This window comes from Tenrec ecaudatus, chromosome 14 (genome assembly GCF_050624435.1).
Source record: "Tenrec ecaudatus isolate mTenEca1 chromosome 14, mTenEca1.hap1, whole genome shotgun sequence".
Lineage (NCBI taxonomy): Eukaryota > Metazoa > Chordata > Mammalia > Afrosoricida > Tenrecidae > Tenrec > Tenrec ecaudatus.
The window spans coordinates 34,875,985-34,886,222 of record NC_134543.1 but is presented as its reverse complement, the minus strand read 5'-3'; the positions used below and the strand labels follow the sequence as shown (position 1 = coordinate 34,886,222).

The following is a 10,238-nucleotide window of genomic DNA, read 5'->3' as shown; positions in this document are numbered from 1 at the left end:
GGGAGAGTCAGAGCTGCCACAGAGAGGTCTGGCGAGCAATTAAAGAGCTAATATAGCCGCATGCGTGGAGCGCCTTGGAAACGTGAGTCATCCAATTCTTTATATCCTGGTCCGAATAATAATTCATCATCATCATATTAGTATTACTATTGTTATAGTACCAGAACAGACTGCATTGCAAACGCAAGGCAGTCCCAGTCGGCTCCATGGCCCCGTCGCTCCAGCGCGGTCAGTGCGACTGCCCCTTTAAGCGCCCCCCCTCACCCCCCCGCCACCCTTTCAGTGCCAGCCTCCCGCGGGGCGTGCCGCCCGGCCGGCTGCGCATGCGTGCCGACGGCCAGTCGGCCGGCGGGGCCTCCCTGCGGGGCGGTAGCGGCGGCGCGACGCTGGCGCTTGTTGCGTGGGGGCCCCGCCCCGCCCTCTCTCCGCCCCTTCCCCTCCCCCTCCCTCCGCGGGACCGCCCCTTCCCGCGCGGCACAGCTGGGCCAGTGACGCGGGCGCCGCGGCCGCCGCGTTCCCTTCTCCGAAGCCGGCGACAGCCTCCTCCCCTCCCTCCCCTCCGCCTTCCCGTCCCGCAGCGCCGGCCACCACGGGCCAGACCCGGGCACGCGGGGCCTCCCCTGGACCCGAGAGGTCTGCGGGCGCGCGCAAGCGGCGGAGCGGATCCCGGCGCCGCGGAGGCTGCGAGCGCCCCCCTCCCGGAGCTCGCCGCGCCGTCCCCCGGGTGAGTTGTCACCGCGGCCCGGGCCGGCATTGTGTCCCTCGCACTCCGGGCCAGCTGTCAGGAGCCCGGGGCCGAGGTGGGCGCGCACCGCCCCGGGAGGGACGTCGGCCGGGGACCCGGCCCGCGCCGGCTGCTCTCCGCGCGGCTCCCGCGTCACCTGGACTCCAGGACCCGAGCGTCGCCGTCAGGTGCCGGCCCCGCGGGGCCCGGAGGACGGCCGCCGTGGGCTGTGCTGAGGCCGGGAGCAGGCGGGGCCGGCCGGTGTGCGGCCGGGAAGTTGGTGACCCGGGGCTCCGCGCGCGGCGCGCCGGCCCGCGTCACTGCCTGGCGGAGCCCGGGAAGCACAGGCGGCCTCGCCGGGCGTGGGGGCCGCGGCTCCCACCTGCAGGGAACCAGCCCGCCGTGGTCGGTGGCGAGGTGGAGGAGCGGAGTTGAGCAGGGGCCGTGGGTCTGCGCTGCTGCGTCGCTGTTGCCCTGCGCCGGGCAGGCTGGTGCAGCCAGGGGGGGCTTTTCCTGGACCTCCCTCCTGGAGCCCGCGGTGCGCCCCCGCAGCCCCCGCGCGTTGCCCGCGCTTTAATCCCCGAAACTTTTCTACCTCTCGGAGCTGTAGTGCATCAAAGCCACTTCCTGTTTTATAGACATGCAGAGTTTCTATTTGACTCTCGGTTTTTAGAGACTCTAAATATTAGTGTAGGTCCAACCCCCCGCAGAGTGGTGACTGTGGGACTGAAGTGGAAAAAGTTACCAGGCAAGGGATTAAGGGTGGTTGTGCAAACAGCAAGGCCGGAGAGAAAAAAGGCATTAAAACCCAGCCACTGGTTCAGGGGAAGCTCACTCCTTCACAAAGAGGTCGAATGCTCCTTCCACAGAATTTTCTCTCGCCGCCGCCACCGCCGCCTGCGGGTTGGGCTTTGTTGCTCTGGAGAACTAGCTGCAGTGTGCCCTGTAAGTGGGGGTGGTGGGGGAAGCGCACGAGGGGGGGCTGTGAGTGAAATAACCCAGGTCAGTTAAACCACAGCTGCCTCCTCCCTTTCCTGCTCTGCAGAGGTAGGAAGCCTGCCTTTTCACCCGTCATATTAGTTCATTTCTGAATGCTTTTATATATAATTTTCCCCTTAGAAGTGAATTCTGACTTATGGCAAACACCCCAAGTGTCTCAGTAGAACTGTTCCTGAGGGATTTCAAAACAGTTTTATTGGCCCTGAATCCACAGATCACACAATCCCGTAGTTCAATCATATCAAGAAGAATTGTACAATCATTGCCACAATCACTTTCAGAACGCTGAGGGGTTTCAATGGCTAATTTTGGGGAAGTAGATTTCTAGGACTTTTGTTCAAAGTGATTCTGAGTGGACCTAGCCAAACCTCTCTGTGCGCGCGCGCGCACACACACACACACACACACACACCCACCCACCCTACCTTTACCTAGCCAAACCTCTCTCTGTACACACACGCACACACACACACCCCACCCCCACCCCACCCCTACCTTTTCTGTTTGGAGAATTTCACGCCCCAGTTGTCTTATCAGTGGAGGATAGAAGAGACATGATCTTGGCATTGAATTCTGACTTTACGGGGTTTCACATTTTTAGCTAAACGTGCATCCATCAGAATATTTTTTCAGAGTGGGTATGTCTACTCCTCAGTAAAGGGGGTATTTAATTAAGCAATAATAATAATGGAGAAAAAGTTTCTAGGAGCTACTGTGTATAAAAAGAAGAACGAGGAGGCTTTCCACGCCCATAAAGAATCTCAGAAACCCACTGGGGCAGTTCTACCTGGCCTGTAGGGTCCCTGTGAGTCATCATCAACTCGATGGCAGTGAGAGTGAGCATATAAAACTTTGCTGAGAACTTCACCTTACTGGATCTCATTTAATATTTTAATAAATAACAAAACTTTTGAGGTACATATTATTGTCAACCCAATTTTTCCAGTTGAAACCAAGGCTAGATGAATAATAGATGACATTGTCAGCTTCTAATCTGTGTACCTTTTGGTGAAATTGAAACTGGAGTCTCTTGCACCTTCTCAAAGCGTTACTCTTCTTCAGCCTGTTTGTCAGACATTGGCATTCCTGTCTCTTCCTTCAAGATGCACACTGTGCACACTATCCATTCCTTCCTCCCATGTTTCCATTCAGTGTTCTCTCCAGAATGTGTGTTGGGCGCTGGGCTAGTGCAGGGAACAAGAACCCAGCTCTCCTGGGCTGTGTAGTCTTTAATCTGTTTACTGTACTTTAGTTGATGTTTTATGAAGGTTTAAGGAACTTTTAAAAAAAGTTACTTGTTGCTTAAGAAACTTCTGCCCAGTGAGTTAAACAGACGACGGTACTGGCATGAGCTACAGTATGTGGGACTTCCTGTCTACTGAGTGATGTTAGAAATGGCAGATGAAAACAAACTCTCAGTGCAACTAGCCGAGGACATGTCCCTGGGTGTTCAGAGCAGCACCTGCTTGCCCGGCCTCTTACCCTGCAGCTGTTAAATCCTGAGATTAAACTCCCTGTCAAATGCTAGCTTTTGACTCATCTGCCCAGAATTGGGGGTGGTGCTGAAAATAGGAGGAAGGAAGGTAGCAGGAGGCACCACAGATGCAGCCTGGCGGATTGTCGCCTTTCCTGGCAGGGCTCCACTGGGGGAGGGGGCAGTGGTGGGGGGAGAGGGCAGGGTTATGAAAGAACTTTGCTCTTCTGTAAGGATGAGTCTCCTGGCAGGGGATTTCCACTGGGGCAGCACTTCTTCCAGCTACCCTCCCCCTCTGCTCACACCCAGGCACCTTCCATAGGTAATAACCCACCTGGCTTCTTCAAAGTAAGACCTTCTTTCAAGTTTAGCCACTAAGTCATGTTATACTCCTCTGGCCTTTCCACCTGCCCCCCCACCCCCACCCGCAGATGTTTTTTAAAAGCAGCGTGCTTCCTCTGCATCCTTCGCTCTGCTGACAGCTAGGGAGTTTTTGACAGGCCATTGGTAGGATTAGTGGACTTAGAGAATGATAATATTTTAACACACACACACATGAGTGCGACCTAGAGTCTTCTTCAGTTTAGTACTGAAATAATAGAATTGGGAGGACCTGGGAAGCAGGGCTGCTTGCTGATGGTGCAGAGGACAGGCCAGAGAGGCCATTTTTAGACCAGTTGTCAAAGATTTCCATGCCCCATGACTCCACGTGATACGTGCACAGGGCTACCCCATGGGCTTGCTTTGCTTTACTAAGAGTAAACCTTTACGGCAGCATTGTTACTGAAGTCTTTCTCCCAGGGAGCTGTGGGTGGATTTGAACTGACAGCTTTTCAGCTAGCAGCCGAGTGCTTTACCGTTGTGGCACAGGGAGGATTCCCGGTGACGCAGTACCATGCAGCCCGAATGCCTGCAGACCCACGGGTGGGCGGCTTGATTCCCACATGGACGAGTTTGTTTTAAAGGTGATCTTACACAGTTATGTTGCCACATTGCAGTGCATGGAAACTAGAGCCGCAAGAAAGATGCCCCAGTTTCCATGTCACTGCAGCTTGAGGTGGGGTGGGGGTGGGGGACCTGGTCACACGGGGATTTGGAGTCTCCCTGGTGGCACAGAGGGCTAAGCCACAGCCCACCAGAAGGTCAGCAATTGGAACTGACCAGCCACGCTGTGGGAGGAAGATGTGGCAAGCGGCTTCCATGAAGATGGACATCTTTTGGCCACCCTGCGGGACAGTTCGACCTTATCTTACACAGTCGTTGTAAGTCAGAGCCCACCCACACCAGTGGAGTGTTTTGGCTTTCCTTGAACACCAGATTCGGTTCGCTGCCACCCTGGCTTGGCCTCAAGGCAATGACTGTGTTCCTGTGGGTAGTTTTAAGTTCATGTCAATGCAGAGAGCTATCTGAAGAGTAGAGGTTCCGGGGAAGAGACAGGTAAGCCCTAAGCTTCATGGGCAGAGCCTATCAGGCGCTTGCAGGTGCATCCCTCCTGTACTCAAGCCTGTCTGCGGTAGGTAGCGGTGGGGACAACTGTGCTTTTCTGGCTCTCTGTCTGCCAGCCTAACTCCCAGCAGGGTTCCTCCGGCTGCCCTCTCCTCCTCTGGTTCTTCCTAGCTGAAGTCTCCTGTTGGGCATAACAGCATCACGAGTGGCAGCATCTGCCCTGAGAACTGAGTCACGGACTCTGGTGTGGCCTGCCTTGTCCTCTCCCTCCCAGATTCTCAAACATCTCAAAAAGGAAAAGAGCCACCCTTGACACATCTGAAGGCCGCACGCCAAATATGCAAGCAGCACTGCAGAACCAGGCTATTACCGAAGCATTTGTCTAAAGCAAAAGCAGATGTAGTTCCCTGTTAACTGTGGCCAGCGTTAGTAGATCTTTACAACAACCCCCTCACAGTGGCGGTGTGCCTTCCAGTGTTCTCCCCGCCGCCCTAAATGTAGTTTTACATTGGAGGAGTGTGTGCCAGTGTCAGGGCCTGGCCCCATTGCCTGACTTGGGGGAGGGAAGTTGGCTCCTTGATGACAGTAATAGATTCTCAGTGGGTTTGCAGACCAGTGGGGTGGTGGCTGACAGTTCTTTATTAATTACTCAGAAGAGGCTCTGCTTTGGGGAAAAATTGAATGATTCAGGGTTATTCTGTCCTGCAGATGAAGACTGGACACAACACTTCAGAGATGGGAACAGGGACTGTCTTTTTCAGCCCTTCCCCCCTCCCCCCCCTTTTTTAAAAAAACTATCCTTTCTCCAGGAGGAGGTATATTTAATCCTTCCAAATTCAGCTGCCTGCCAGCAGTGACTTGCCTTCACCCACAGAAGTTTAAGATCCGAGTGTGGAACCGTCTTTTGTGTAAACTATCCTTGCAGAGATTCCTTTGTGCTCCATTAGGCTTTGGCTCCTGGCAGAGCCAGGAAAATGGAACTGGCTTCTGGGAATGGGAGAGGAGCCTGCTAGCAACTCTTCCTTCTTTGGCTTGTTCTCTATAAATGCAGTGGGAGCATGTTTCCCCTCACTTGCAAAAGCGTGCAAGGTGGCTTTGCTTGTTTTGCATCTTAAATACCAGTAGTCTGGGCAGACTGTGACAGAACCCTCTGGCTGGGCAGGCTTCTCACTGAGGTTAGTGGTCTGAACTTGCCAGCCATGCTCTTTGACAGGAAGACAAGGCTGTCTGCTCCCCTGAAGGTTTGCGGTCGTGGAAACCCAAAGGGGCAGCTCTGTTTCATTGTATATGGCTCAGATGAGTTGATACAGACTTGGTGGCAGTAAGGCTTTTTGGCGTTTCTGAAAGGCAAACTGTCTATGGTAAGATTCGAGGGGGGATTGCTTACGCTAAATCATCAGTTGTTTCAGGACAAGATTCCAGAAAGCTGGGAAAATAGAAGAGGAGGACATCATCATGATCCCGCCACCTCGCGTGGAGTCATTGCTGCTGATGCCGTTTGTTTCCCTGTACATTCAATTTTACGTTCTTTTGTTCCCCGCTTAGCATTGTGCTAGAAGCAGTTTGCTATGATGACATAGAGCTTTTATTATAAAAACCTTTAATGGCTACGTAAAATCCCATTGAATAAGATGCTCTTTGATTCAGACAGCCTCCCTGACACATCCAGATTACTTCAGTTTTACTCAAGATTTTTTTTACATTTCGTATGTGTATTTTTTGACATAGTTGAGAAATGGCTTCCATATTTATCCCCTTAAAATGCCCAACTCAGTGGTTTTTAGGCTACTCGCGCAGCCGTTACCACATGTCTTACTGTTTTATTGTGGTGAAAATGTATACAGAGCTAAACATCTGCCAGCTCAACATTCTTATACAAGTGGGTCAGTGACTGTGCAGCTCATGCTGTGCAGTTTCACACCACTGCCCCAAGTTACCCCTCCCCCATCGATAGACACTCAACACCAGACTCTGCCAGCCAGTCAGCTCTGCTCCTGGTGACCCTGTAGAAGCAGTGCCCCTTAAGTAAAGCCTTCCCTTCCCCCTCGCCCTCCCTCCTGCCCTTGGGAACCACTCACACACGTTAGTCTGTATACGCTTGTCTGTTTCATAGAACGCTTGCGATGTATGATGCCATGTTCTTTTGTGACTGCCTGTCTCAGCATGTTTATTTGGTTCATCGGGGTTGTAACTTGTGTTGGGACCTCACTTCTTTGTATGGCCGAGGAGTATATTTATGGTTCAGTAATACACCATTGCATGGATAGACCCACATTGCTGATGGGCATTTAGGCAATTTTTGCCTCTTGGCTGCTGTGAACAGTGCTAACTAACATGGGCATGGGTGTACGAGTTTCTTTGGGCATAACCTAGGATTGGGATGGCTGGGCCACATGGTAGTTCTACATTTACCTTTTTGAAGGAACAACCAAACTGTTTAAGAAACACTTTACCACCCCAAAAAGAACTGTCTGATGGGCAGTAATATGCAGTCCCCCCCAGCTGTAGGCAGTCACCAATCTACTTTCCTTGCCCATTTGAGCATTTCATAGAAATAGAAACGTATACTCTGCCATCTTAGTGATTATCTTCTGCCATTTAGTGAAATGTTTCTGAGACTTGTCCAGTATTTTAACTTGTACCACTGCTCACTACTTCATTCCGTTTCATCGTCAAATAATACTCCGTTGTTTGGATAGACCAGCGCCCTGGTGGTGCAGCAGCTGCTCACCAAACGTTGCTGGTTTGAACACACGCTCTCAGAAGGAGAAATAGTACCACTGTAGAAATCCTTTGCGGGCAGCCCTGCTCTCCTGTAAGGTCACTCTGAGTTGGAGACGACTTGATGGCAGTGGGTTTTTGCATATCATTTAATTTCTCTCTTCTTTAGCTGATGGATTGTTTCTTTGGCTTTTTCTGATGATGCTTCTATGAAGAGTCATATGAGTATATGTTCGAATCTCTTAAGGAAATTCCAGTATTGTTTAAAAGCTGCGCTGGGTTCGCATTTTACTTGGTTATGAAGAACCGTGTTTAGCAAAACCTCCTTTGGTGTTCTCTTGCCCGGAGTCAAAAGATACTACCTGCCTTCCACCCCAACCCTGTGTTTATGAAGCTTGAACTCCGCAATAGCACCACTTCCAAATGTCCAGGGCTGTGCTTGAAGCGGTGGTGAGAGTTGACAGACGGAGTGCCTAAATTCAGCGCACATGGACTGCTTCTTTGAGAAAAGGGTTTTCAATGTGAAAACCTCAGCTCTACATTGAGTCATGGTGTTTTATGGAGAGACTTTATTGGGAACCCTTCAGAGCCTTCCTTATCAAATGAAATTTATAGTTCCCAGAAGCTTTTCTGCTCCTGGTGAACAATTCCGTGCACCTGCTTGGAGGCTTCTGCTCCAGTGGGGATGGAATGCTGACTGACTGGAGATCCAGCAAGGACAGCGGGAGGGAGAAAGAGGGTCTGTGAGTGTGGGGGAGATGCAGGTCACGGAAGGAGAGTGGTTTGCTTTAGAGCAGCAGTTCTCAGCCTGTGGGTCGCGACCCCTTTTGGGGGGAGTTGAACGACCCTTACACCGGGGTTGCCCGATTCATAACAGTAGCAAAGTGACAGTGATGAAAAAGCAACAGAAAAAAAAAAAACAAACAAAAAAAAAAGAAAAAGCAACAGAAATAATTTGATGGTTGGGGGGGTTACCCCAACATGAGGAACTGTATGAAAGGGTCATGAGGAAGGTGGAGAACCGTTGGTTCAGAGCATCCTCGCAAGGCTCTTCCAAGTGGACCTTGTTTCCGTTCCATGTTAGCATGCAGACCATGCCAGACACCGAAGGAGCAGGCGTGCTGCTGGAACTGTCCTTTCCTCTGCAGGGTCTGCCCCTGGGGCTTTTGCATGCTGTCCACCAAAGACCTGAGAGAATGCAACAGTGAGTTTCCCTGGCCCTGCCCTTGTCCTAATTGGGACGAGCCGCTGGCCTTGCTTTCCCTGCTCCTAGGCATCTACCACAAGCTCTGGAAAGTGTGCATGTGTGCGCTACCAGATTGCTTTATCAGAGGGTCAAGATGTCCACCCGACGGGGCCAAGTGGGATAGGGTATATGTCCTTAGTCCATCAAAACCCCTGTGGTCAAAGTAATTTTACCTCACAGAAACTAAGGATCTAGCACAGGGGTCCTCAAACTATGGCCCACGACTCGCCGAGGACATTTATCCGGCCCACTGGGTGTTTTTCCCCGTTTGTTTTTTTACTTCAAAATAAGATCTGTGCAGTGTGCATAGGAATTTGTTCATAGTTTTTTTTAAACTATATTCCGCTCCAACGGTCTGAGGGACAATGAACTGGCCCCCTGTTTAAAAAAGTTTGAGGACCCCTGCGTTTCCAAGGCTGTAAACCAAAGACTGGTGGGTTTGAACAACCTTTCCGTTAGCAGCCACAATCATTTAACCACTGTCTCACTAGGGTTTCCACCTGTTCCGCTGGACACAAAGGTCAGGTCTTGGATGATCGGCTTTAGATTACTGCACCTGCAGCCAAGCCCAGGGAGCATGCCTTCTTGAGCTTTCCCGGCTCTGAGTGTAAATTATGTGAATGTAGCCATAACCTTCTTGCCAAAATGCATCGTCCCACGTTTCAGATTTGTAATGACACTGCAAATTCTGTTGCCAAATCTTAGGAATCTCAAAATTTGAGATAATACAGGATCTCATTTGAAGATTTGGATACTTAATGTATTCAGGTGTCCTCCAAACTTCTCGCACCACAAACCCAAGGAGTCAAAGAGAGGCTCTGAAGATTGTGTGACATTTTAGAAGCAGAAGGATGACACTTTGGGTAGATAGGCTCATCCTACTTCTGAATTTACAGAAAGGGACGAATGCAAATGAGTGCTCTGGCTGGGGAAAAGCCAGGGGAGAGAGAAGCCGGACTCTTGGCCTGCTGTGCTAGCCTCTCTCCACTCTGGTTGCGTCTAGCTCTCTTCTCCTCTAGTCCATCCTGAATGGAGTGAGTAGAGGGTGTGGTTCTTAGGGCTAGCAAATGCCTTCATTCCTTCTGTCATTGTGGCTTTGAGTCTAACAGTGAAATTCATGGCAAAAGGGAATGAGTCTTTACGTTCTTAAGTGTGTTCCCTTTGTGCTTAGGGTTGGGCCTGCTGAACTGTTTTATCTCTGGTGCTGCCTTTCTTTGCAGTTCTGAAATACCACCTGGCCTCAGGCCAGTGTGGTGTTCTCTGAGTCATTTTTCCCATTGGGAGACCTGCCCCAGGTGGAATCAGTGGCAGGTGGCGGTGGCATCCCTCATGTAGTAGGATTGCCTGAAGAGCGGGAACAGGCCGCCTGGCAGAACTGACCCCAGAAGCTGACCCAACCTCTTCACAATCGTGGCTTTAACTTCCTTGGTCTTATTTTCTGCCGGATCAGCCCATCATCCAAATGCAGTTGGAATCCGTGGCTCTAAGTGTCTGTCTCTAACCAGCCAGGAGGGAAACAAGCCCTCCGCTGGGCTGAGGTCATGTGTGCTGGCTTCCCCATCCCGGGAAGTCAGGTAGAAGAGTTCTGGATGCTGTTCTTTCAGTTGGTGCCCTTACGACATCTCTAG

At 51.3% G+C, this 10,238-nt stretch overlaps 1 protein-coding gene across 2 annotated transcripts in view; it reads left to right on the top strand.

The window, feature by feature from the left end:
- Positions 1-461: 461 nt before the first annotated feature.
- Positions 462-10,238, top strand: part of SUSD6 (sushi domain containing 6) — a 94,858-nt gene continuing 85,081 nt past the window's right edge. For both annotated transcript variants that reach the window (XM_075530665.1, XM_075530663.1), the window contains exon 1: positions 462-724. The gene's annotated coding sequence lies outside the window, so the exon portion shown is untranslated. The remainder of the gene's footprint in view (positions 725-10,238) is intronic.